The following is a 27391-nucleotide window of genomic DNA, read 5'->3' on the forward strand; positions in this document are numbered from 1 at the left end:
AATCAAGAGTCAGACACTTAGCCACTGAGCCATGCAGTCACCCCAGCCCTGCAAGAAGTATTAAAAGAGATGCTTTGAATGGAAAGAAAAGGCTATAAGTCAAAGTATGAAAAGTAGAGCACACAAAAGCAGTAAGAACAAGTTTGTCTCTAAAAAATCAGTCCAGGAATTCACAAAATAAAAGGATGTAAAATATGACACCATTTACTTTAAACATGGTGGAGAAGAGGAGTAAAGAACTGGTTCAAACTTAAGTGACCATCAACTTAACATAGACTGCTAAATGCAGAAGGTGGTATATAGAAACCTAATGGTAACCACAAATCAAAAACCATTAATATAGATACAAATAATAAAGACAAAGGGATCCAAGTATATCACTAAAGAAAATCAGCAAACCATGAGAGAACGTACAAGAAGAAAAGATCAGAGAAAAACTACAATAACCCTAGAACAAGTAACAAAATGGCAATAAATACACATTGCTTTGATAATTGCTTTGAATGTAAATAGACTGAACACTCCAATCAAAAGATCTAGAGTTACACAGTAGATTAAAAAAACAAGACCCATCGGTATGCTGCCCACAAGAGATTCCTTCCAGGCCATAGACACCTACAGATTGATGGGGAGGGAATATAGAAACATTTATCATGCAAATGGAGGTCAAAAGAAAGCTAGAGTAGCAATATTTATATGGGACAAAACAGACTTTAAAACAAAGACAGGAGAAGCCCTGGTGGCCTAGCGGTTTAGCGCCACCTTCGGCCAGGGGTGTGATCCTGGAGACCTAGGATCAAGTCCCACATCAGGCTCCCTGCATGGAGCCTGCTTCTCCTTCTGCCTGTGTCTCTGCCTCTCTCTCTGTGCCTGTCATGAATAATAATAATAATAATAATAATAATAATAATAATAATAATAAATCATTAAAGCAAAGACAGTAAGAAGAGACAAAGGAAACTATATAATTCTGAAGAGGACAATCCAACAAAAAGATATAAAAATTGTAAATATTTATGCCCACAGCATAGGAGCACCCAAATAAATAAAACAGTTAATAACAAACATAAAAGAACTAATTGATAATAATATAATAATAGTAGGGGACTTTAACAGCCCACTTATATTGATGGACAGATCATCCAAGCAAATAAACAAAATCAACAAGGAAACAGTGCTTTTGAATGACAAATTAGACCAGATGGATTTAACAGATATATTCAGAACACTCTGTTCTGAAACATCAGAATACAAATTCTTTTCAAGTGGACACAGAACATTCTCCAGAATAGATTACAAATTAGGCCTCAAAACAAAGCTTACCAAAATCAAAGAGTCGAAGTCACACCATACCTATTTTCAGACCACAATGCTATGAAACTAGAAATCAACCACACACACACAAAAAAAAAAAAAGAGAGAGAGAGAGAAAGAATCTGGAAAGACCACAAATATGTGGAGGTTCAATAACATGCTACTAAACAATGAATGGGTAAAAATAAAAGAAGAAATCCAAAAGTACATGGAGACAATGAAAATGAACACACAATGGTGCAAAACATTTGGAGTATAGCAAAAGCAGTCCTAAGAGGGAAGTTTAGAGCAATCCAAGCTGCTCCCAAGAAGAAAATTTCAAATAAACAACCTTACCTTACACCTAAAGGAGCTGGAAAGAGAACAACAAAGAAAATCCTAAACCAGCAAAATAAAGGAAATAATAAAGATGAGAGCAGAAATAAATACAGAAATTTTAAAAAACAATAGAACAGGCCAATGAAACCAGGAGCTGCTTCTTTGAAAAGATCAATGTAATTGATAAAGCTCTAACTAGACTCATCAAAAACAAAAACAAAAAACAAAAACAAAACAGAGAGAAAGGACTCAAAATCACAATTGAAAGGAGAAAATAAGGGCAGCCCCAGTGGCTCAGCAGTTTAGCGCCACCTTCAGCCCAGGGTGTGACCCTGGAGACCTGGGATCAAGTCCCACATCTGGCTCCCTGCATGGAGCCTGCTTCTCCCTCTGCCTGTGTCTCTGCCCCTCTCTCTCTCATAAATAAATAAAATCTTTAAAAATATTTTTAAAAAGAAAGGAGAAATAACAGCACAACAGAAATACAAAAAATTGTAAGAGATTATGAAAAACTGTATGGCGACAAAGTAGACAACCTAGAGGAAATGGATAAATTCCTAAAACAACATCTAAACTACCAAAACTGAAACAGGAAGAAATAGAAAATGTGAACAGACCAATTACCAGCAAGGAGACTGAAGCAGTAATCAAAAAACTCCCAACAAGCAAAAAGTCCAGGACCAGATGACTTTCACAGGTGAATTCTACCAAACATTTGAAGAATTAATACCTATTCTTCTCAAACTATTCCAAAAACTAGAACACAAAGGAAAAGGAACCAAATTCATTCTATGAGAGCAGCATTAATTTGATATCAAAAGCAGATAAAGACAGCACTAAAAATGAGAACTACAGGTAATTTCTCTGATGAACAGAGATGCAAAAATCCTCAATGAAATACTAGCAAACTGAATCCAACAATACATGTTTTTTAAAAAATCATTGACCACAATCAAATGGGATTTATTCCTGGGCTGCAAGCGTGGTTCTGTATTCACAAATCAATCAGTGATACATTCCATCCGTGAGAGAAAGGAGAAGAACAATATGATCATCTCAATAGAGGCATAAAAAGTACAATGTCCATTCATGATAAAAACCCTCAATAGGGACGCCTGTGTGGCTCAGCAGTTGAGCACCCGTCTTCTGCTCAGGGAGTGATCCCAGAGTTTCCTGATTGAGTCCCTCATCGGGCTCCCTGCAGGGAGCCTGTTTCTCCCTCTGCCTGTGTCTCTGCCTTTCTGTGTCTTTCATGAATAAGTAAATAAAATATTTTTTTTAAAAACCCTCAACAAAGTAGGTTTGGGCCACATATGAAAAACCAGCAGCTAACATCATCCTTAATAGAAAAAAACTGAGAGTTTTACCTGCTAAAGTCAGGAACAAGACAAGGATGTCCACTCTTGCCACTTTTATTCAACATAGTACTGAAAGTCTTAGCCACAGCAATCAGACAACAAAAAAGAAATAAAAGGCACCTGAATTGGAAAGGAAGAAGTAAAATTTCCGCTAAATGCAGATGACATGATACTATATATAGATACTATACATATACTAAATGCAGTAGACATGATACTATCTACAGATACTGAAGACCACCAAAAAACTACTACAGCTGACAGATGGATCTGGGAAGGTCACGGGATACAAAATCAATGTGCAGAAATCCACTGCATTTCTATACACTAATACTGAAGCAGCAGAAGGAGAAATTAAGAAAACAATCCCATCTACAATTGCACAAAAATAGTAAAATACACAGGAATAAGCCTAACCAAAGAGGTGAAAGACCTGTATTCTGAAAACCATAAAACACCAATGAAAGAAATTGAAGATGACATAAAGACATGGAAAGATATTCCATACCTGTGGGTTGGAAGAAAAATATTGTTAAAATGTCTACACTACCCAAAGCAATCGACTCATTTAAAAATTCAATTTTGGGCAGCCTGGGTGGCTCAGCGGTTTTGCGCCACCTTCAGTCCGGGGTGTGATCCTGGAGAACCAGGATCGAGTCCCGTGTCAGGCTTCCTACATGGAGCCTGCTTCTCCCTCTGCCTGTGTCTCTGTCTCTCTTTCTCTCTGTTTCTCTCATGAATAAATAAATAAAATCTTTAAAAAAATAAAAATAAAAAACAAAAATTCAATCTCTACCAAAATATCATCATCATTTTTTTTACAGATCTAGTGCAAACAATCCTAAAGTCTGTATGGAACCACAAAAGACCCCAAATAGCCAAAGCAATCTCAAAGATGAAGAGCAAAACTGGAATCATCACAATCTCCCATTTCAAGAAATATTACAAAGTTGTAATAATCAAAAAGGTATGGTGCTGGCACAAAAATAGACACATAGGTCAGCAGAATAGAGTAGAAAGCTCAGAAATAAACCCACGATGTTATGGTCAATTAATCTTTGACAACAGAGGCAAGAATATGCAATGGGAAAAAGACAGTCTCTTCAAAAAAAAAATGGCATTAGGAAAGGTGGACAGCTACATGCAAAAGAATGAAACTGGACCCCTTTCTTATGCCAGCAGCAAACTCAAAATGGATTAAGAATCTAAACGAAAAAAAAAAAAAAAAACCTAAACATGAGACCTGAAACCATGAAAATCCTAGAAGAGAAACAAGGGCTGTAACAACATTTTTCTAGATGTCTCCTGAGGCAAGGCCAACAAAAATAAACTATTGGACTACATCAAAATTAAAAGCTTCTGCATAGCAAAGAAAGCAATCAACAAAACTAAGAGACAGCCTATGGGAGAACATATTTGCAAATGCCATATCCAATAAAGGGTTAGGATCCAATATATATGAAGAACGTCTAAAACTCAATACCAAAAAACCCCACAAATAATCCAATTAAAAATGGCAGAAGACATGAACAGACATTTCTCCAAAGATGCTATGTGGATGGCCAGCAAAAAGATGCTCAACATCACTCATCATCAGGGAAATGCAAATCAAAACCACAATGAGATGTCACCTTACACCTGTCAGAATGGCTAAACTCAAAAACACAAGGAACAACAGATGCTGGCCGAGAATGTGGAGAAAAAAGAATCCTGGTTCCCTGTGAGTGGGAATGCAAACTGGAGCAGCCTCTTTGGAAAACAGTATGGAGGTTCCCCAAAAAATTAAAAATAGAACAATCCTATGATCCAGTAATCACACTACTGAGTATTTACCTGAAGAATACAAAACACACTAATTTGAAAGGATATATGCCACCCTATGTCTATTATAGCTTTCCTGACAATAGCCAAGATCTGGAAAGATCCCATGTGTCCATCAACAGGTGAAAAGATAAAGACGATGTGGTATATAAACACAATGGAAATATTAAGTCACAAAAAACAATGAAATCTTGCCATTTACAATGTGGATGGATCTAGAGAGTATAATGCTAAGTGAAGTCAGAGGAAGACAAATACCACACTATTACATTCATTTGTGGAATTTCAGAAACAAAGGGAAAAGGGGACAAACAAAAAAAGCAGATTCTCAACTATAGAGAACGCACTGATGGTTACCAGAGGGGAGGGGGAGGATGAAATAGCTGAAGAGGATAAAGAGTACACTTATCTTGATGAGCACTGAGTCATATGTAGAATTGTTGAATCACTAGATTGCACACCTGAAAATAATGTCCCAGGGTATGTTAACTATACTGGAATGAAAATAAATAAAAACAGAAATCAGCCAGAGGCGGCAAGTGATTTTGGAAAGATGGATGGATTCCAGATTCATTTGCTAAAACCCTTTTTCCATTTGAGTTTGTCCAAAGAGAAGTTCTCGAAAAAGGTTTGATTGCAGGGGAAGGGTAGACTTCTCAACTCTCCACAGGAGGAAGGCTCATACATGTCTCATCCGCTGCGGTGTTCTGAGCACCTAACACAGTAGCCCGGGCACAGGTACCTCAGTGTCTAGTGAATGAACAAGAGAATGAGGCCATATTTCCTAATTAACATATGGGCATGACGAGGTCATCCATCCAAGATGCTGTCTTTACATCTGATAGATAATAAAAACTTGCAAAACATGGGTTATTGTAAAGTCAACAGTGATTTTCCCCCCCTTCAATGATGACGTTTCTGGGCCTTTTTCACTAAAGGTTGGTTGGAATTTTTTTCTTGCTGATTTGTCTTGTCACATGTCACCTTTTGTTCAGAGAATAGCAGTGGTTGGCTCAAGTGCACCGGATTAATGGTTTTCAGGATTTTCCAAAGCAAAAACACAAAAACAAAAAGGGCACATTAAACCCCAATATATAAAAGAGAATTTAAAATTGGGGGGCGGGGGTTGGGAAGGCTGCTGTAGCTGAAATGGGAATGAAGTTCGGTTTTAGCAGTGCCCCTGGCCCTACCCCAAGCCCCCAGCCACATCCTGGGGTGACTCCAGGGGATGGGTCCCTTTGAAAGGCATGCCTCTGGTGGAACCAGCTAGGCCTTCTGACTGGTTGGGTTGAGGCCTTGCTGCCAGAGCGCCCAAAGCTGAGTTCCAGGTGGGCTCCTGAAAATCTCCACCGAGACCACAGGGTGGTTGGAGCCTCCTGCCCCTGGGTGTTCATGCGTGGCTGGTGCGCCCCACTAAGCTGCCTGGCCTCTGATGGCAAGTGCTAGCCTGAGAACCAAGCCAGCCTTCTAGCCCTGGATCCGCTACCAATTTGCTGTATGATCACAGGGGCTCTTGGCCCACACAGGGACTCCATCCCCGCACCTGCCCCAGGGGAAAAGGACCTCACTGACCACGGAGGTCCCTTAGGTTCGGACATGCAGGTGGAGAGTCGAAAGCTACCACTCAGCACCCAGCACAGAACGTGTAAGGTGCCAGCTGCTTCCAAGCAGCTAGTCTCAAAATAGATTTTTAACGTTCCTCTCTGCACTTGTCACTTGCAAGTCACAGTAAGCCAACTCACGGACATTTATTCAGAAGGACAAGCTGTTGGTGGGACGGCTGGGGGGCTCAGCGGTTGAGTGCCGCCTTAGGAACAGGGCATGATCCCAGGGTCCTGGGGTCGAGTCCCACATGGGGCTCCCTGCAGGGAGCCTGCTTCTCCCTCTGCCTGTGTCTCTGCCTCTCTTTCTGGTGTCAATCATGAATAAATAAATAAAATCTTAAAAAAAAAAAAAAGACAAGCTGTCACTTCATGAAACTGCAGAAGATACAAAGTACTTAAACAAGATACTGAGCACAAGAACGAGGGTGCTCTGGGGGGCTCAGAACCGCAATCTCGATCCTCATGATCCCCTTTATCTCCAATTCTGCTGGCCCCGGTTTGATTCTCTTCTCCCCCGCAGACAGCAGTGCCTCCTGAGAGAGAAAGGAGGCCCCCAGAAGCCCCTGCTGCTCGTCCTGCAAACTGCGGAACACAGAAACATCCATGGCTTTGGTCCTCCTTGCCAAACCACACACCTCTCAGGCCCATAGGCCCACCTCCATGACCAGGGGATTGGCTAAGAAACAGTGATTGGCAGCCCCAACCCAATCCCAGGGTCGGAGTGCAAGAGGAGCCTCCCCACCCCCCCACCCCCCCACCCCCCCACCCCCCGCCCTTTGCGTCCCCCAAGAGAATGGATGGTGCTGAACACACAAACACAGCCGATGTCCATCCACTTGTCCACCCCAGGCTCAGGTGGCGTCTCGGCCTCTGGGTCCGATTCGTTTCTCCTCTCAAGGCCTCCCCAAGGGCCCCCACCTAGCTCCTAGATCATTCCTTAAAGAGAAGGGGTCCAAGCCTATCTTGAGCAAATCATTTTAAATAAGGATCATAGGGATGGGTGCCGAAGATTTCAGCCTCACTTAATCAATCGTGGGGTATTTGTGCTCACGGGGCCCCCACGATGGATTTCTCCCCTCTCCTGGTGGCTGGGTGCACCGCCCGTGAAAGTACACTCCCCCCGACACCACACTCACCTGGGAGGCGGTGGCCGTGCCCTGCCAACTTGGTGCCTCTGCTTCTAAAAAGGGAGCTGATAGGAAAGCACTGGTTTAACCCCCTGGTAGAAAGCACCGGGCAGGGTGGGGGGCAGGAGGAGGGCACCAGACAGGCTGGTCGGGGTCGCTGTGGATTGGGTGGGACTCAGGAGGAATGGGGGGAACGCTTTTTCAAATCACAAGTCAAGACTGAACCCTTTACTGGGAATTTGCCAGTGCCTCTGACCACAAGAAGGGCCCCTTCACCAACTTCCGAGCTGGACCATCCAGTCCAAACACTGGTTTCATTAGGGATCAGCCGAGTCCAGTTTGGGCAGATTCCCTAACCTCTCAAGGCCTCAGCCTGCCCATCGGTGGCCGGGGACAGCTGTTCCCTACAGAGCTGCTGGCAGGACCTAAGAAGGGCCGCGCACCCGCCCTACACAGCCCTCTGCCTGCACACAGAGGAGCTCAGTGAGCACCCGCACCCCTGCCTCCACAGCCCAGAGGAAAGAGCTCCCCGGATGCAGGGCCAGGTGTGTCTTTTCGGCACATGCCAAAAGGACAGACACAGGGATGCCTGGGTGGCTCAGTGGTGTCTGCCTCTGGCTCAGGTCGTGACCCCGGGGTGCTGGGATGAGTCCCACATCAGGCTCCCTGCAGGGAGCCTGCTTCTCCCTCTGCCTGTGTCTCTGCCTCTCTCTGTGCCTCTCTCGTGAATAAATAAAATAAATATAAAATAAAATAAAATAAAATAAAATAAAATAAAATAAAATAAAATAAATAAAATAAAATAAAATAAATAAAATAAAATAAAATAAAATAAAATAAAATAAAATAAAATAAAATAAAATAAAATACTTGACACAGAAAGCCATGGGACAGTGTTCAATGAAGGCTCCATAACCCCACAATGTCTCCAGGGGCATTGCACTGAATCTGGTCTCCACAACTGTTCTTTTGGAGACTTGATGACTCCCTTGAGCCTCGATCCATGATAAGGTGCTCTGTATCACCTTGACTTCTGACATTCAAGTGAGATTTTTCTCCAACGTCCTGAACCGAGGGACACCCAGCGCTGTCCCCTTATCTCTTCGGAGATTCTTGGGGACTCTCAGGTCGGGCTGTAGCCCTGGGCTCCACACCCACTGAACCGGCTCCTCTAACAGATCACCCTTCTCTCCCACAGGGGGTACCCCCTGCAATCCACGCCACACCACACTGCCCACTCCACGATAAGCACCCGATGCTACCGCCAAGATTCGTGGACGGAAGATGTTACCAGGGTTGTCAGGGAAGGTATCGCAGGACGGCATTTCAAATCATCTGGAATTTGGTATTAGATACCCCCGGGTCCCCCAGAAATCTCTCCTCCAGCACCGAAGCAGCTGTGCAGTCCCCGGGTTCCAGGCTGCTCCATCCCCGGTCTTCTCTCTCCTGCCCATCCTAGACCAGCCCGAGGCGCAGCCATCCGGCCGCCCCTCTGCAAACCTGCCCCTTGGGGCCCCACACTCCATACCTAATGAACGTTATAACAGAAGGTGCTCCCCAAAATCCTAACGTCCTCTCCTATGAGGAGGCGCTCCGGAGCCCACTGTGGTAGCAATAGCCGCGAAGTACTCCCCCCACCCCATGAGTCTAACTGAACGCGCTCCGTGGCTGCCAAGCGGTGGCTGAGCACCTTGGCTTCATTCCTTAGATAATGCTTGTTATTCTGTTGTAAAACCTTGGGGGTGGGGGGTGTCCCCTCACCACCACAGGAATTATTCTGTCAACCCCAACCTCCGTCATGCACATCTGCTGGTTTAATTGAGGATGAATGGTGGGCAGGTAGGTTTCAAGCGTCCAAAGACAAACTTGGATGGACTCCAGAACTGAGAATCATTCTGAACAAAGCACCCTCACACTCCAGGGTCGGGGTTAACGAAGTACACAGTCCTTCCTGCCAACTTTTGTTTCCCAACCTGGCCTATTCACGGTCTGCATCCGCAGACATTGACATTGCCTCTGTGATCAGAGCGCCCAAGGTTTGTTCATCTGATATGGGGTATTGGTCCAAACTTAGCTTTCAAGACTTGAAATAGCAGAGGAGGAAGCATCTGGGGACATAAAGGACATAGAACCTAACTGTACCCTAACTTAAAGTCTGACCTCTATCCAGAAACTTAATTGTTATATCTCAGGGTTCACCAGCAAAAGAGGACTGTAGCAGACATATATAGAAAATCATAAATTATATCATTATAAGATTTATTAATAGAAATAATATGATTTGTTACTATTATATTATTATAGATTAGATTTATTCTAATCCTTATAAAAATAATAAGGAACTGGCTTACCTGATTATGGAGGCTAAGTCCCCAAATCTGCAGTCTTGCCAACTGGAGACCCAGGAGGCTTGATGATGTAAGTTCTACTCCAAGTGCAAAGGCCTGAGAAGCAGGAGAACCAGTGGTGGGCTCCCAGTCCAAAAAAAGAGTTGATATTTCAGTTGCCATCTGAAGAAAGGAAAAGACCAACGTCCCAGGTCAAAACAGGCAGGCAGGAGGGTCAGTCTTTCTATTCTATTCGGACCTTCAACTGATTGGATGAGGCCCACCCACAGCAGGGAAGTTAGTCTGCTTTACTCAGTCTATGGATTCAAGTATTCATCTTGCTCCAAAACATCTTCACAGACATACTCAGAGTAATGTTTACCCAAATATCAAGGCCTAGTCAAGTTAACGAATAAAATCAACTATCAATTTCAGTTTTTCTTCCTTTGTAAGGAGCATAATACTAGCTACATAGAGACACAAATTGGAAAAGACTAACCAGGTACTATGGGCTTACGTTGTGACCCTCTGACTTAATGGTAATTTGACTTTGAGCCAGCCACTCAACTTTGTAATATGGTGTTTCCATTTGTGAAGAAGAAGGAGCAGGAGGAGGAGGAGAGGAGAGGAGAGGAGAAGAAAAGAGGAATGGAGGAGAAGATTCCTACTTGCCTCACCTATTAGTGAGGGGTTCACCTAAGATAAAACCGTGGCTCCACCACAGCCACACAATGGAGTTACCTGGGCAGGTTTTTTTTAAATGCTCGTGTTCCCACCACACTCCAGACCAATGAAACCAGAAATCTGGAGGTAGAACCCAGGCATTATTTTTAAAGATCCCAGGTGATTCCAGTGTGCAGTCAAGGTCAAGAACCGCTGGATTAAGTAGATGTGAAGGGATCTGCCCAGATGTTAGGTATTTTCATTATTGAGCCTCCCTCAGCCCCTCGCCAGGGAAGAAAGCTGGCTTGAGACCACTGATGTCACACATACACATCAGTGCCCCACACTGTTATAATCAGAGCCACAAAGGTAAAAGTGAAACTGAAGATAGTCACAGAAAGCATTTCAATGTTCCAAACCAACTCAATTTTCCTTAATAATGTGACCCTTAGAACTGTGAATCCTTCCAAGAACTGGGAAGAATAGTATAAACATGTGGCCTGGTCTATTAGCCTGCTTCTAGCCCAAGCTGGATTTCATGAGTTCTCTGGGGTAGGGATGGGGGCTCCATCACCTGCCACCATTCAACCCCACCTTTCTTCTGGATCCTCCCAGACAGCGTGGCCTGCTTCCCTCTGGCCCTTGCTCATGCAACACAACCCCTCTGCCCAAACATGAGGAACCTCCCCCCCACCCCCCAAGCTCTATTGCAGAGCTGGAGCTAACAGAGAAATCATGTAAGCTTGGAATGCCTCCTGTATCCCACAGACGCCCTCTTGCCTATCCTTTACTGGCATCTCCTCCATCATACTGGGCCAAGGAAGGGAGAGGGAGCCCAGCACACAGTAGGTAAGCCCATGACGAGGCCAACACTACCTTGTGGTTGGCCTCAGGCTGTCCTGCTGGCCTCAGTGTCTTCCTCACTAGGCTTGCCAGGGAATAGGATCACGTGTTCTAGACCCGCCCTCCACGATGCACAGCATGGGCATCACCTTGTCAGGAAAACAGCAGCTCTGACCCCACCCCAGACCTACCCAATCAGAATTCTCATTGTAACAAAACCCCCCTGTGATGTGTAGGCACACAATGTGAACGAAGCACTGGTCTCTACCTTATATGCATCCAGAACAGATCAGGGGTTGATTCAAACAAATAAATGGTTACCAAGCACTATGCAAGGAACTACAGTAGAGTCTAGGCATGTCACTGTGAATGGAAAGCAGTGGCAATCCTCAAGGAACTCACAGGGGGTGGGGGGTGGGAGACAGATGGTGACAATAGTCTGCCAAGTGCTCTGTGAGGGGTAAGTGCAGGATGCTGTCAGAGAGCGGATGGGGCCATTATGGTGGTTTCAAAATGTGTCCACAAATTCTTTGATCATCCTTCTTTCATGAGGTAGAGCTTAAGTGTGAGCTGGTTCTTAGCGAATCACTTCTAAACAACAGAATATGATGGCTCCAGTCTGTGACTTCAGAGCCTGGCTAGGCTGCCATAACATAATACCCCGGGGCGATTTGTAAACGACGAACACTGACCTCTCACCCCATTCTAGAGCCTGAGAGTCTGAGTCCAGCACAGTCAGGGGCTGGAGAGGACCCTCTTCTGGGCTGTAGACAATCACCATCCTCTTGTATCCCCACATGGTAGAAAGGGAGAGAGAGCTAGAGCTCTTGGCTCCCCCTCCTTTTAAAAGCACTGGTCCCATTCATGAGGGCTCCACCCTCATGACCTAATCACCTCCAAAAGGCTCCACTGAATACCATCACACTGGGGGTTAGGATTTCGACATATAAATTCTGGAAGGCAAGGAGCACATTCAGTCCATTGTAGACATAAAAAACACTGTAGCTTCCTCCCTGCTTTCTCTCGGCCCATCACTCTGGGGGAAGCTGGCTGCCATGTTGGAAGAACATTGCAAGTCCTATGAAGCAGCCCACAAGGAGATGGACCACACCCCCTGCCAAGGGCCGTGTGGCTGAGCTATGGAAAGGCATCCCCCAGCCTCGGTCGAGCTCTCAGATGACAGAAGCCCCAGCTGACATCATGATTGCTCATGAGACACCCTGATCCAGAACCACCCAGCTAAACCACCCCTGAATCCCTGACCCAAAGAAACCATGAGATAATAAATACTTGTTGCTGGGATGCCTGGGTGGATCAGCGGTTGAGCATCTGCCTTTGGCTCAGGGCGTGATCCCAGGGTCTGAGGATCGCATCCCGCATTGGGCACCCTGCGAGGAGCCTGCTTCTCCTTCTGCCTGTGTATCTGCCTCTCTCTGTGTGTCTCTCATGCATAAATAAATAAAAACTAAAAAACTAAAAAATAAAGATAAATAAATACCCATTGCTAGAGAATGCTAAATTTGCAAAGGTGAGGGGGGTAATTTGTTAAGCAGCACTGGAGAAATAATACAGGCACTTAATGACATTCTGTAGAAACAAGGAAGGCCCCTAAAATAATCTCTAAGTAATCTATAAGCTAAAGCCTGAAGGACAAGTGGGACTTAGGTGCTATGGGCAGTGGAGTGCTCCAGAGAGGGCTGCAGCACATGGAAAGACCTGCTAGAGAGCACGTGGCGATTCTGATTCAGATGGCCAAGGGGAACAGTGACAGATGACACTGGAGAGGCCGGCAGGGGCCAGGTGATATGGGGCCGTGTGCACCACGGAGAGGAGCCTCTGCTACCCTGAGGACCACGTGGGACAGTCAACTGCACAAGAGTGATGGGGTTAGGTTCACGCTCTATAACATTTCTCCTTACACCTTGGGAGGAACAGGTTGGAAGGGAAGCAAGCTGGGAGGTAGGGAAAGCAGAGAGCAGACTACTGCAATAGTCCAGGTGAGGAATTATGGCAACGTGGACCGAGGCAAGGCCTGTGACCAGGACATGCTGATTACTGCCTGCAGATGCACTTGCACACGTGACTGGCACCTTTCCTGTGTGCACACATATGCCCGTTTATGCTCAGCATTTGCTGGCTGGGAGCATGTCACCTAAGGGAGGGTTTAGAGGCAAAAGAGATTAGGTACTAGGATACTGGCCAGCACCCACTCCCACCTCCAGAAACCAAGCTTGTAAGACAATGGAAATTTGGATCCTAGATGCAGCTCCAAGGAAAACTGAGGCTAAGAGGCCTCATTTGGGAGGTAAGGAGGGTAAAGGCTCCTTCCTAACCTCATACTCTCAAAAGAGGACTCTTTTTCTGTCCATAACAGTCAAATCTGTAGAGGCAGAAAGATCACTGGCCGCTTATGGCTGGAGGTGGAGGTTGGGGTATAGGATGGTGATCACTAAAGCTTAGCGTTTCTTTTGGGTGGCGATGATGTGTTCTAAAATCATCTGTGGTGGTAACTGCACATATGTGTGAATATACCCAAAACCATCAAGCTGCACACTTTCCATGGCTGATTTCTATGGTGTGTGGATTATAGCTCAATAAAGCTGCTGTTTAAAAAGACAACCTTTTCCATGGGATGGAGCCCTGCATCAGGCTTTGCACTCAACAAGCTGTCTGCTTGTCCCTTTTCCTCTGTTCCTTTCCTCCCCCTCCAAATGAATGAATGAATGAATGAATGAGTAAGTAAAATCTTTAAAAAGATGACCTGTTCTCACACTTGGTCAGAGACTACAGAAGCAATGGATAGAATGGCTGCTTGACGTTGTTATCATGTCTTCATTTGGTGATTGTTTCCCTACTTCAGACAGAAGGTTAGCCTCACAAGGACAGAAGTTTCATTGTATTCAGTGGTGCCCTCCAGAGCCCATAACAGCCTGACACATAGCAGGTGCTAATTTAAAAATATTCAACGAATAAATGGATGAACATCTTGACCAAATCCTCAAGCTCCCCAGCATCTGGAGCAAACCCTCTCCTTGTTCTAATGCAAGAAGGGTCCCTCCACTTTTCAAAGGTCTGTGGTGGCAGGGAGGGTAGTATCTTCCATAAGAGCAGCTTGGAAGATGCTGCCACAAGTAGCCTGTGATACGAGCCTCCCTGCAGAAACCTAACTCCCAGCAGCCATGGATCCAACCACCACACCAGGGTGCTCCTCTTCCATTTGATAAACTAGTTGAGTCAGCACCAATTAACACTTACTAATCCAATTTTCATGAAACTGGACAAGCAAACACAGAAGTTCACAGAGCAGAGGAAATTGCTGGAAAGCAGAGTGAAATACCTCTTCTGGCTTCTTAGCCTGCTACGATGTAAGGGGCCTGTCCAGTGGGACTTGGAAAGCAGATAGCAGTTCAAGGTCACCTTGCATGCACACTGCCGTCCTTCCATCGTCAGAGGCTTGAGAAACGGGCACTCATGTAATACAAACAGGCCCTTTCACACTTATGTGGAAGCGGGGCTCAGTGAATGAACCATGGCACCCCTTCTGGCCAGATGATCCCTGATGCCTGTCTGTACCCACATCCTTCCCATTCAACCTTGAAATCTGAGCAGGAATGGAACCTTCCATCTCATGGGTGAGGACACAAAGGTAAAGGTATTGGCTGCCTTTCTTATGTGCTCAGCCTTAGGAAAGGAGTCCTTGCAGTAAGCTGGCCCTGTGAATCTGGGGAGTTGATCCCAAATTTGAGTACTAGTTTTGCCAATTACTCTCTGACCTTAGAATGATTAACTGTCTCCAAGCCTCAGTTTACCCACCTACAAATTAAGCAGTATCTGCAAATTAACTTCATGTTAAATGAGATAACGCATACAAAGCATTTACCACAGGGCCTGGCAAAAGTATGCTTTCAATAAAAGTTAGTTTAAAAAAGAAATCATTCAGGCCCTTTCTACCATGCATAAAAAACTCCAACACACCATGTTCTACTGATAAATAACCATCCTAAGCCTCCCCTTCCCTTTCCCTAGTGATCCTTGAGTGAACCTCAGCTCAGATAATAAGATCTGCATTGGGGATCCCTGGGTGGCTCAGTGGTTTAGCGCCTGCCTTTGGGTCAGGGTGCAATCCTGGAGTCCCGGATCGAGTCCCACATAGGGCTCCTGGCATGGAGCCTCCTTCTCCCTCTGTCTCTACACCTCTCTCTCTCTCTCTCTCTATCATGAATAAATAAATAAAATCTTTAAAAAATATATAAGATCTGCATTGAGTCCATAGTGCATCCATTCATTCATTCAGTGCAGCTTTGTTGAGCACCTACTGTATGCCAGGCCCTGAGCAAAGCCCATGGTAGAAAAAGAAAACGTTCTATGCCTACCTCCAAGGGCTTTGTAATAGCGGATATAGCATGCAAGTGCACACAGAAAGAGGTAAGAGAAGGTCAAGTAATACAATTTCCTAATGTGACCTGCCCTAATGCCTCATGGACTGAAAACTCCCTTAGCCTGCCCCATCCTCAACCTGTTGCCCCTGGCTCCAGAAAAGCTCGTGTTGGCCTCATCCTCCCAACATGGGGGCTTCATAACTGAGGAGTGGCTGAGTCTTCCAACTAATACTTATTTTGTGCTGTGAGTCAGGCACAGTTCAAAACACTGGGCTGAAAACGGTAATAAAACAGACATGGCCACATTCCTTGTGGAGCTTAGAGTCTGCTGTGGAGGACAGCTGCTAATATAATAAGTGTGCAAATAAATGAAAATCGGCCACTAGGAAGCAGTGAGCGAGAGTATGTAACGCAATAAGCATGTATAATAAGAGGACGGGAGCTAGGCGTGAGATGATAATGCTGAAGCTCAGATTTTGATATATGATGAGGGCTGGCATGAAGGAAGGGAAGGTTAGAGCCTCTAGGGTAGGGCAAAGCTCATGATGGGGAGAGGCCTGTGTACATGGGAGACAGCTGGACCAGAGAGATGGGGGGCAGTCAGGGGAGATGAGGTTGGAGTGGTGGGTAGAAGCCCGACTGTGACAGACTCGGTGGGGGTCTTGTTGGGATTCTCATTCTTAGAACCATGGGACACCAGAGAAGACCTATAAGAGCTGGGGACTCTATAAGGGGAGATGTGACACAATCATATTTGCATTTTGAGGTGTCAATTTGCTAGAAAGGCTGGTAGCGCAGGCGTGGAGTGAGTGCCCAGAGAGTGATTGGTGGTGGTGTTGGGGAGGAAGGTGGATCATGCACAACCTTGCAGGCCAGTTCGAATTCTGGTCTAAGTTCGATGGGAAGACTTTGGTCTCTGCTGTGCAGAGAATAGATGGAAGAGGGTGAGAGTGGGTGGGAGGTAAATAGTTAGTAAGCTCTGTGATAATCCAGATGGGATTGTATGAGAGCCTGAACAGGATGAGGGGATGGCTGAATGGGAAGATGTGTGGGTGCAGACAGGCATCAGGGATTATCTGGACAGAAGGGGTGCCATGATTCAGTCATTGAGCTCTGGCTCATTGGGCGGACCCCAAAAGAATTCCTTAGGGAGAAGACCTCATTCCACTCTTATGCCCACGAAGGAATCGTGGGTGGAATTTTGTAGGTATGGAGGTATTATCAATATAATAGGGACAGACTCCAAAGGCACTAAGCCTGAGTCGCTATTCCAGGTGAGCAGAGGCCTCTCTGTCAGAACTACGTCTTCTTCTGGAAGTCTTGGAGATGTTTTTTAAATAAGCCACACTTCCCAGAGGTGATAAAACGAGCTCCTGTGGGGTAAAGATGCTATTTCTAATTTTAAAAACTCCCCAATCCCTCCCTGCTTTTCTGCACAAGAAAACAGATCTCTAGGAAACGACATGTCTGGAAATGCTGCTGTTGCTGGAATAATTTAAAGTCCCAGGTTCATTTCCTTTCTGGCGAAATGTGATGGATGAATTTCCCTTCCTGAGGACAATGTTCCTATAAACTAGGGATTCTCAACTGGGGGCAATTCTGTCCTCCACTCCCTGCCCCCTGCCAGGGGAGATTTCCCAATGTCTGGAGACACATAGTTGTCACATGGGGGTGCTACGGAAATCTAGGGAGTGGAAGCCAGGGGGTGTGTTTCAATAGCCTACAATTCAAATGGTAGCCCATCGCCCACCACATACATACAACAAAGGATTATATGGCCCAAAGTGGCAGTAGTGCCTGAGTTAAGAAACTTTATTATAGGATGCCTGGGTGGCTCAGTGGTTGAGCATCTGCCTTTGGCTCAGAGCATGAATCCAGAATCCTGGGATTGAGACCCACATTGGGCTCCCCGTGGGAAGCCTGCTTCTCCCTCTGCCTGTGTCTCTGCCTCTCTCTCTGTGTCTATCATAAATAAATAAAAATAAATTAAATCTTTAAAAACATTTTTAAAAAGAAATTTTATTATAAATCTTGTCTATATCTGCTCTTATTATAGGTCTTGTTACACTGATTACAAGGATCATGTTACTGTTCTCCTCCTTCAGAAAATGTTGGATGGATGAATGAATGGATGGATGAATGGGTGGATGGATGGATGATTAAGAATTAGTCACTGAATGAATGAATGAGCGGAGGAATGAGTAACGAGTTAACAAGTTAATGAATAGCTAATATGTATGTACATTTGTGATGTCTGTACACTACACACACACACACACACACACACACACACTTGCTATCAGAATGCGATCTCCATGAGAACAGGGATTTTTGTCTGTTTTATTTACTTTTATGCCTGACATGTAGGGAACCCTGACCCTGGATAACTATTTGTTAAATTTATGTTGTCCCATGATGTCCTCAGCAAATCAGTGAGGAAGGTACAGTTTTTATTCTTGTGTGACACATGAAGAAACTAAAGCCGAGAAATATAAGTTGTTTAAGGACATACAGCTAACAATTGACAGAGGCCCAGATTCCCATGGACCCTAAAGAACACTCTTGACTATCAAGCAGTATGACTTCATTTTAGAATGAATGAATGCAAGTCACCTCCTTCGAAGACTTTCCCTGGCTTCAGTGGAAGTTCTAGAGAAAAAGAACACAGCTAGCTGGTTTCTCACCTGTCGCCTCCCCCACATCCCAACAGTTCCTTTTCCTTCCCAGGTGAAACAGTGATTGAACAAGGATTATTGAGCTTTGGCAAAGAAGAAAAGGCCTCGTAGTCCCCAAGCTAGTTCTCTTAGAGGCCAGCTGGACTCAGAGGAATGTGCTCAAGGAATGATGGTCTTGAGTGTCTTTGTTTCAGCTTACAAACTTCAATTGGTTGCTAAGAGACTGTACAAAGGGAGGCCCATTAGAAGCCCTCAGAACCCACATGCAGTTACATAATACCAGACCCTTCCTTTATAGAAATGCAAATAATGCAAGTCCAAGCCCTGACTGCAATCTGTGCTGCATGTGATAAGGGGATTTCTTGTTTGGGCCCCCAAGAAATCCTATCTCATGGGGGATGGGCTGTGGAGGAACCAAAGGGTCGCGGGAGGGTTCTTCCTTCCGTGCCACTTCCAAAGGACTTAAATATTAATTAACATGCAATTCAATCCCCACTCCACAATAACCGGATTTGACACAATCGGTATCCACACTAATTAATTCAATGATCCCAGTGTGTTATTTCCAGCATTGCTTTTCTGGCATTTCCAATCAATAAGCAGGGAGAGCATTTATTTTATGCCTCCAAATGTTGCAAAACCATGGTGCTTCCTAATCAGGTTGAGTAAGTACCTCTCAAATAGTACTCCCAGAACTATTTCCTAATCTGCTTATCAAATCTAATTCAAAAATGGAGGCCACTAAGAATAATGAAGCAACCTCTGGGTAGCCCTGTAAAACCCAAGCCAGCTTTGGTTGGAGCTCCTGATTTGGACAAGAATATGACTCCCACCCAGCACAGAAAGGCAGGTTTTCTGACTCACTGTTCAAAAAGACAAGACAAGTGTAGCCAGGATAACTAATGTATAATCCCAGCCACCTAACCCATGATTAATCCCATAACTAACCCAGCTACCTAATTCATGGACATTGGAATGCCTTCTATTCTACATATTTTATTCCCCACATATTTACCAAGCACCTACCATGCGCTAAATCATTAAAAACAAGGCAACAGGCTCAGAATGGACTTACTTATGCTGAGGCACACTTCACCAAATTAAGACTCATTTGTAGTTTTAGCTCCTAGAAATGGAATGCTAAACCAGTTAATCAGGAATAGTCAGATCAGCACTAGTCAGGTAATCCACCTGACAAGTTCCTGTCATCTCCTAAAGGAAAATAACCTTGACATAACCAACCAGCTTTTTTGCCAGGCGTAACTTCCTGTTTCCACTCCCTTCTGCCTGTGAAAATTAATAAAGGAGGAAAATCACCAAAATGGAGCCAGGAGGTTTGGCAAGAGGAGCTCTCATGCCCTACCACCCTCCCCCTCCCCCCAGGTGTACATTTACCTGGAAGAGACTGCCTTGCAGGTAGATACTACTTTACTATCCCAGCCGGAGGAAGAAAGGTTTCCTCCTGCCCTGGCAACAACCCAGCCAATGAGAGACTGTCAAAGCTCAGCCAATGGGCTCCTTGTTTAGAACAGCCCTCCCAACTTCCTCCTTTCTTAAATAAAAAAGCATTCCTCTTCTTTGTTCTGAGGACTTGCCTATGGTTTTGCCAGAGTTTGCTTGTCCTGGATTGCAACTCTCTGCTATTCCCTAATAAACCCATTTTTTCTGGTAAAATAATTGGCAGTTTTATCAGGGTTATCATACCTATAAAAGTCATTTTGTACAGCTCCTCAGAGCTCCTTCCTATCTGCTAGATTGGATGCTGCCCAACTCATGAATCATTTAATAAAGCCAATTAGATCTTTATCATTTACTCAGCTGAATTTTGTTTTTTAACAGTATTCAAGGGGATGAGGATATAACAGTGAACCAGAAAGACAGCATCTCCATGCTCTTGGAACTTACATTGTAACAGAGCAGAGAGGTAATCAGCATGTTAACAAATAACATCAGTTAATGACAAGGGCTATGAAGATAATATAGCACAGTGATATGATAGACAGGGTGTAAGTAAAGGGAAGGCTCACCATCTTGCCTGACCCAGAACTATCCTGCTTGAAACCTGTTGTCCTGGCTTACTTGTTAAAGATCTCCCTTTCACTCCTGCAGATGCTCTAGATTGGACAATAAATTATATGGTCACCTTATAAGTGACCACACGGTGACAGGCCACAGTAGACAAGGTAGTCAAGGAAGGCCTCTCTGAGGAGATGACAATTCTGCTAAGGCCTGAATAATGAAAATAAGTCATGCCAGGAAGGGCATCCCAGACTGAAAGAACCACCAGCACAAAGTCCGGAGGGAAGAATGAGCTTGTCTTAATGGAAGAGAGAAAGAAGGTCAGTGCATCACGATAGTGGTGAACAGAAGGGAAAGTACAGATGAGACTGTAGAGATGGGCAGGGTTCAGATCACATGGAACCACAAACACTTGGGTGTGAATTTTAAATTTAATTCTAAGTGGTGTGCAGAGCCACTGGAAGGTTTAAACAAAGGGGTGATGTGAATCAAAATTTTAAAAGATAACTACATCTTCCATGTAGAGAATGGGTTTTAAAAGTCTAAGAGTTGAACAGAAGGACCAATTAGGACATTATTGCCACAGCCAAGTGGTAGTAGAGACAAATAAATGTGAATGGACTCAGGCATGTGTTTGAGGTAAAGATCATTAGACTTACGAATGGGTTACACATACAGGACATGAGAGAAAGAGAAGAATTTTGATTCTTGATTCTTGAGTAACTTGAGGATGGGTTGCAGGATGCCCAAGAGTTGAGGTGGAGATCAGACTCCCAGCACAGACTGAACGCAATGCTACCAGCGGCAATTTGCTGAGGGATTGCTATGAGCCAGGCACTGCACCAAGCGTGGGACACCTGAACCCCCTGAATCCTCAGCACAACCCTGTAAGGGTAGACTCTGAGAGGGAGCAGAATGTGCCACCCCAAAATATGTCTCTTTGGCACCAGGGTTATTTTAGGCTCATTATTTTTAAAAAACAGCAGACTCAGGGAAAGATCTGAAAAGCAGGTAGAAGTTACCCTTTCTGGGGCACCTGGGTGGCTCAGTGGTTGAGCATCTGCCTTTGGCTCAGTTTGTGATCCCGGGGTCCTGGGATCGAATCCTGAATCAGGTTCCCCGTGGGAGCCTGCTTCTCCCTCTGCCTGTGTCTCTGCCTCTCCTGTGTCTCTCATGAATAAATTTGTAAAAATCTTTTAAAAAAAAATAAGTCCCTTTCTAAGAGACATTTACATTTATAAGCGAAATTTCCATTTCTGTTTTTTTTAATTTAGATTCAACTAGCCAACATATAATACATCATTAGTTTCAGATGTAGTGTTCAATAATTCATCAGTTGTGTATAATAATACCCAGTGCTCATCACATCATGTGCTCTCCTTAATGCCCATCACCTAAATTAGCACCATCTCCCCCCTCACCTCCCTTCCAGCAACCCTCAGTTTGTTTCCTGTAGTTAAGTGTCTGTGAGGTTTTTCTGGGAAATCTCCATCTGTAAGGATGTCTCCCTCTCTGTACTAGGAAGAGGATGGCTTAAATCTTTAGAAACTTGTAAATGTGGAGAAGGCAACTACTTAAGTCTTCAGACGCCCTTACCTGCTTTTCCTGATAAACTCCCATAACTGGCCTTCCCCGGACCCCAAACATCTTTTGTCTTTAGCTGAAGATGATGTTTGAGGTGGTACCCTCGGCCATTCAAGGGAGTTGTTCAGTCTTCCTTGGTATCTCTCAATGTATACAGGAGATATATATATATATATGTCATTAAACTTCTATTTATCTTTTGCCTGTTAATCTTTTATTATGGAGAGTTGGGAAGGGGCGTCTCAGCCAAAAACCTAGAAGGGTAGAGGAAAAGTTATTTTTCCTCCCCTACAACACTATCATTGCTTCTAAATGACAAGTAAAAGGAGAGGTCCTCAGAGTTGATATATGATTTGTAGAAGTCATTAAGCTGAGGCTCAAGGATGTGTATCAAGACTCATATAACATCAAACCCTAGAGGAAATAGAGCATAATTTCACACACACACACACACACACACACACACAAAATATGTGTGTGTGTGAGCACACATAAACACATGCCAACCCCATTTTGCCCAGAACTAGGATCTCTGCTTTGAAATGATGGGTGACCTTTACTAAACATTTAAGTGATTGGATGGAATTAATCGTAGGAATATGTTACAATATTTTGGATGGGGTTGAGGAAAGAGAAATGTCAAAGACTGTACGTTTCTTTTAGATTCTAAAGAACACAAAACTTAGTCCAAAAGTCTTGAATGAGCAACTGAAATAACCTTTAAAGATAATGTTAAGAAACAAAATTCAACCGAGTAAACTTTAAAGACCTTATTGGGTTCATGAAATGATTCACGAATCGGGAGCATTCCATCTAGCGGGTAGAAAGGAGCTCTGAGGAGCTGTACAAAATGAAAGACATTTGTAGGCAGAAGGGAACGGGAACAAGGAAGTTATACTAGACAAAAAAATGTGGACTGGTTGTGGCAAGGTCACTTTCCTGTAGGGCATGGCAGGGTCTCTCAGGCAGATGATGTGACTACTCTGAATCAGGCAATTTCTGATTGACCATTGTAAGACTCCATTTCTGGGAGAGCTGAAACCATAATGAAGCCTCGGTTGGCATTAGTGACTCCTTTTGGGGCCTGTCATCTTGTTTTTTTTTTTTTTTTTAACAATAATATAGGAAAAAATGCTTGGGATGAAGGATTTGGCCTCCATGATTGTGCTGAAATCACAAGGCTGAGTAGAGAGCTTTTCTACCAGGAACTTGAAATTCTCTTTTTTTTTCTGATTTTTTTAAATTTTTATTTATTTATGATAGTCACAGAGAGAGAGAGAGAGAGAGGCAGAGAGAGAGGCAGAGAGAGAAGCAGGCTCCATGCACCGGGAGCCCGACATGGGATTCGATCCCGGGTCTCCAGGATCACGCCCTGGGCCAAAGACGGGCGCTAAACCGCTGCGCCACCCAGGGATCCCCGGAACTTGAAATTCTCAACGTGAGTTGCACTCTTTGCTTTTGAAACCCCAAGCCCTACTAAAATCCCCCCAACTCTGAAGCAGACTGAACACTGCTATCAGCAAAGGCTTCCAAGGACTCACACACACATGGACTGAGGATTGCTTGATGCTGGGGTTGCAATCCCCTGGAATGTCTGCTTTGCCCCAGTGGGGCTGCCTGTTGCAAACCTGACTGCCAGCCTCACCTTAGGAATGTCTGGCTTTGATCCCAACTGATACTGACCAGTCCAGCCTTTGGTGACAGTGGCATCACTTCTCCCAGGGGCCATGCTCTTCCCCGCCATCTGGCAGGGAAGTATTTTATTAGCTGAAATACAATGAACTTTGGGCTCAGGATGGAGAGGAGAAAATATACCAACGGTCTCCCGAAACAATAGGAAGCAGAACGCTTGGTCTGAGACAAATCCTATTAGCAGTAACATGGATCTGTGGAAAGATTCTGTACGACCACTCTAAGGAGAGACAGGAATGTGACAGGAGAGACGTGCCCAACCTGTCAGGGTAGATGATAAAAAATTGATTCACTCTCAATTTTCTAGATGTAGGATCAGTGCCACTGCTCCTACTCACGTTTAGCCTCAGTGAGAGGCTGATGCCAGCGGGGAGGTTGTCAAAGCCCTCCCAAAGCAGAGTGCTTGCCTTTTAGTTTTTAATTAAAATGTAGTCGTGCTCTCAGTATGGGAGGCACCTCCCCGGGGGGCATCTTGGAAACCCGTGGGATTGTTGTGGGTTGTCACAATGATGGGGATAGGGCACTCCGAATATTTAGAGGGTCATAGTCCACCCCATAGAAGGGACAAACCTCAGCCCACACAGAACTGCTCCCACGTACTGGCTGGCCCTCCGAAATCTCTCTGGACACTCCGCTTGATGAAAAACTCATTTATAAAGCCTATTTTCCCTCTAAACACACAGTTATTTTTCACAGTCTTAATTTACACTGAAGCCTCCAGGTCTGGGACTAAATGATAAATCTCACTTTGTTTTATTGAGAATTTGACCAGCAGTTGTTCACCGTTCCGGGAAACCGCATGACTGCTGGCAATGCCACTCAAAGAATCCGAGCCCTCCACCACACACACCCGTGTGCACTGGCCTCGACTGGCAGCCTGTTTACGGAGATGCCAGAAACGGGCACAAGCATGTGCCTACTTCATCGCGGCTTCTATAGTCACAGTCAAGCAGCTACATGTTGAAATGCATATTATTTTACGTAAATGACTTTCCTTCCATTCTCCTTTATAATACAGTTAGGGCATTACATTAAATTTTTATGAAATTATGTGTGCAAGCGAGCTATATAATCTATGATTTTTATCTCTGGATAGTAAAGGGGATGGCACAAAATAATAGTTATAAAAAGACAGCATCAGATCCAACAGGGTTGAGAACCACAGAAATACAATGAAACATTATGTTTTAAAATTTTGAAGAAGGGGCAGCCCAGGGGGCTCAGCGGTTTAGCGCCACCTTTGGCCCAGGGCCTGATCCTGGAGACCCGGGATCGAGTCCCGCATCGGGCCTCCTTCTCCCTCTGCCTGTATCTGTGTGTGTGTGTGTGTGTGTGTGTGTGTGTGTGTGTCTCATGAATAAATAAATAAAATATTTGAAAAAAAATTTTTGAGGGATCCCTGGGTGGCTCAGTGGTTTAGCGCCTGCGTTCGGCCCAGGGCCTGATCCTGGAGTCCCAGGATCGAGTCCCACATTGGGCTCCCTGCATGGAGCCTGCTTCTCCCTCTGCCTGTGTTTCTGTCTCTCTCTCTCTCTCTCTCTCTCTCTCTCTCTTTGTGCATCTTTCATGGATAAATAAAATCTTTAAAAAATTTTTTTGAAGAGGAAAAAAATTCTCTCTGGTAGGGCATCTTCAGTTTTTCAATATCCCTTCCCAGTCCTCTCCCCCATGCACACCTTTTTTTTTTTTTAGATTTATTTATTTATTTCAGAGAGAGGGAAGTTGCCATTAAGGAAACCCATTTTATGGATGTGGAACCTGAGGTTCAGAGAAGTTACACATCTTTGAAGAACCTATGAGTAGCTGACACAAGTTTATACTCTAATTTTGATTCCAAAATGTGCTCCTCCCAAACCAAATTCAGTTTTTGTAATAATTTTTAGGTTATACTGGTGTAAATGATCCTTGGGTAAGCATTCGGAGGAGGGGATGAAAGAGGAGATGGGGAAGAGGTAACATAGGGGTAGAGAGTGGAGGAGGAGAAGGTGGAGGGGCAGGTGGTAAGTGGGGGATGGACAGGATGCAGAGAAAGAGAAGTAAGTAGATGAGTAAGGTAGATATTGTAAATCAAATGTGATTTGATTCTACAAGTCAAGATAAAATAAGGAAATATGGAAAACCAAATAAGACCAGCAACCCATGTCCTGACCTGATGATCGCCTGTAGCCCCCACAGGCAGCACCTGTCCCCGGTCCTGGCTGGACCTCATCAGCCGATGCTCCCTGGGGTTGCTCTGGGGTCCACCTGGAACCTCAGAGCTTGAGGCTGAAGCCAGGGCCCAGGTAGCCAAGGCCCCCCGGTTCGTGGTGGTGAGGGGGAAGCTGGTGTTCTCCACCCAGGGACATAAGTGGGGCAACTTGTCCATGAGGCCAAAGCCCAGATCTGAGAGTTGAGGCTGTTACAGGGGCTCAGGGCGAAAATCATGCTCTTGACTGTGGGGAGGTCATCTCAGCCAGGCCAGATTTTCTCACGGGGAGTCCCCGGGGTCCTTAAATACTCTGTTGACCTGATATTTTTCTAACTTCCCGGGGAATGGTGACTTCTGAGTCAGCAGCTTCCCAACGAGCAGCCTCCCAGCCCACGTCCATGGCTGTGCAATAGTGCTGGTGTGAAGGAGCAGCCTGGGGCGCAGTACCCCACAGTCCACTCCCCCTCCTCCTCCCCCTGTCTCCCCTCCCCCACCCACGGTTCCCCTCCTCCTCCTCCACCCCCTTCCTCTTCTTCTTTCTCCTCCTCCACTTCCTCTTCCTCCCCCCTCTCTAACCCCTTTTCCTCTCCCTCCTCCACCCTTCCTCTTTTTCCTCCTCTCTTCTCCCTCCTCCCTCACCCTCCTCCTCCTTTTCCCCTTTCTCCTCCTCTTCCTCCTTCTCAGAACCTGACCCTGATTCCACTGACTAGGGCTCAGCTGAACTGTCTCCCTTCCATGTTGCTGACATCCTATAGGTGGGACGGCAGGTGTCTCTTCTCTCAGCTCAGAGGCCATATGTGCCCTGGCTTTGTGGCCACAGTTGTCTATCCAGCAGGTTCAGTGATGTGCAGAAACTTCCCCTGGAGCCTGCACTCTGCTCCTCCCACTGCTCCCATTGCCCCCTCCTCTCCCTTCCTCTCTAACTGCTTCGGGCAGTCCCTCTCCCTCTGGAATGTTCTCTTGCCATCTCCCTCCTGTTTGGTCTTTCCCATTGCCAGTAAACTTTATCCTGCTCTCAAGGTCCTTTCTGTGTCCCTATTCTCTTTCTTCTTTCATTCCAACAGGCTTTCCCCTCCCGAATGGGCACAATCCCTATTTCTCTTTTCCTCTTTCCTGTGATGCCTTTTATCTTTCAGACATGCTTGCTGGGGTGGTATGACAGCCAAAGTCTCAACTTCCTCCCCTCTGCCTCCCATGGAGTCCTATCTTCTTGTCCTGAACTCCTCATGGCCATCTCCAAGGTTGGAGGCGGGGGGCTCCACCAGCCCCTGCCCCCAATGTCAAGGTCACTGTGCTGGCAGTCATGGTCACCAGAACCTGTCAGCATCTTCTCTCCACTTTCTCCTCTTATTCCTTCCATCATTCCTTTACTTGAAGAAGTGCATCCAGTTTCCACTCTGCAAGAGTCCTTGGCATCAGCCATTTGAGTTAATACCCCTCATGCGGCCACCGCTGATCCCAGAACCTGAGACCAGAACC

At 45.1% G+C, this 27391-nt stretch overlaps 1 long non-coding RNA gene across 3 annotated transcripts in view; it reads right to left on the minus strand.

The window, feature by feature from the left end:
- The window catches only part of LOC140638501 (uncharacterized), a 77714-nt gene that overhangs the window by 5463 nt on the left and 44860 nt on the right, over window positions 1-27391 (minus strand). Inside the window, exons 1-2 of one of the 3 annotated variants that reach the window (XR_012035530.1) lie at window positions 18439-18609; window positions 9894-10052 (exon numbers count right to left, since the gene is read on the minus strand). This is a non-coding gene — a long non-coding RNA (uncharacterized lncRNA). Of the gene's footprint in view, window positions 1-9893; window positions 10053-18438; window positions 18610-19824; window positions 19889-27391 lie in introns of those variants that run through there. The other 2 variants (XR_012035528.1, XR_012035529.1) reach the window with 2 other exon arrangements.

The sequence above is a fragment of the Canis lupus genome, chromosome 8 (genome assembly GCF_048164855.1).
Source record: "Canis lupus baileyi chromosome 8, mCanLup2.hap1, whole genome shotgun sequence".
In the NCBI taxonomy this organism is placed as follows: Eukaryota; Metazoa; Chordata; class Mammalia; order Carnivora; family Canidae; genus Canis; species Canis lupus.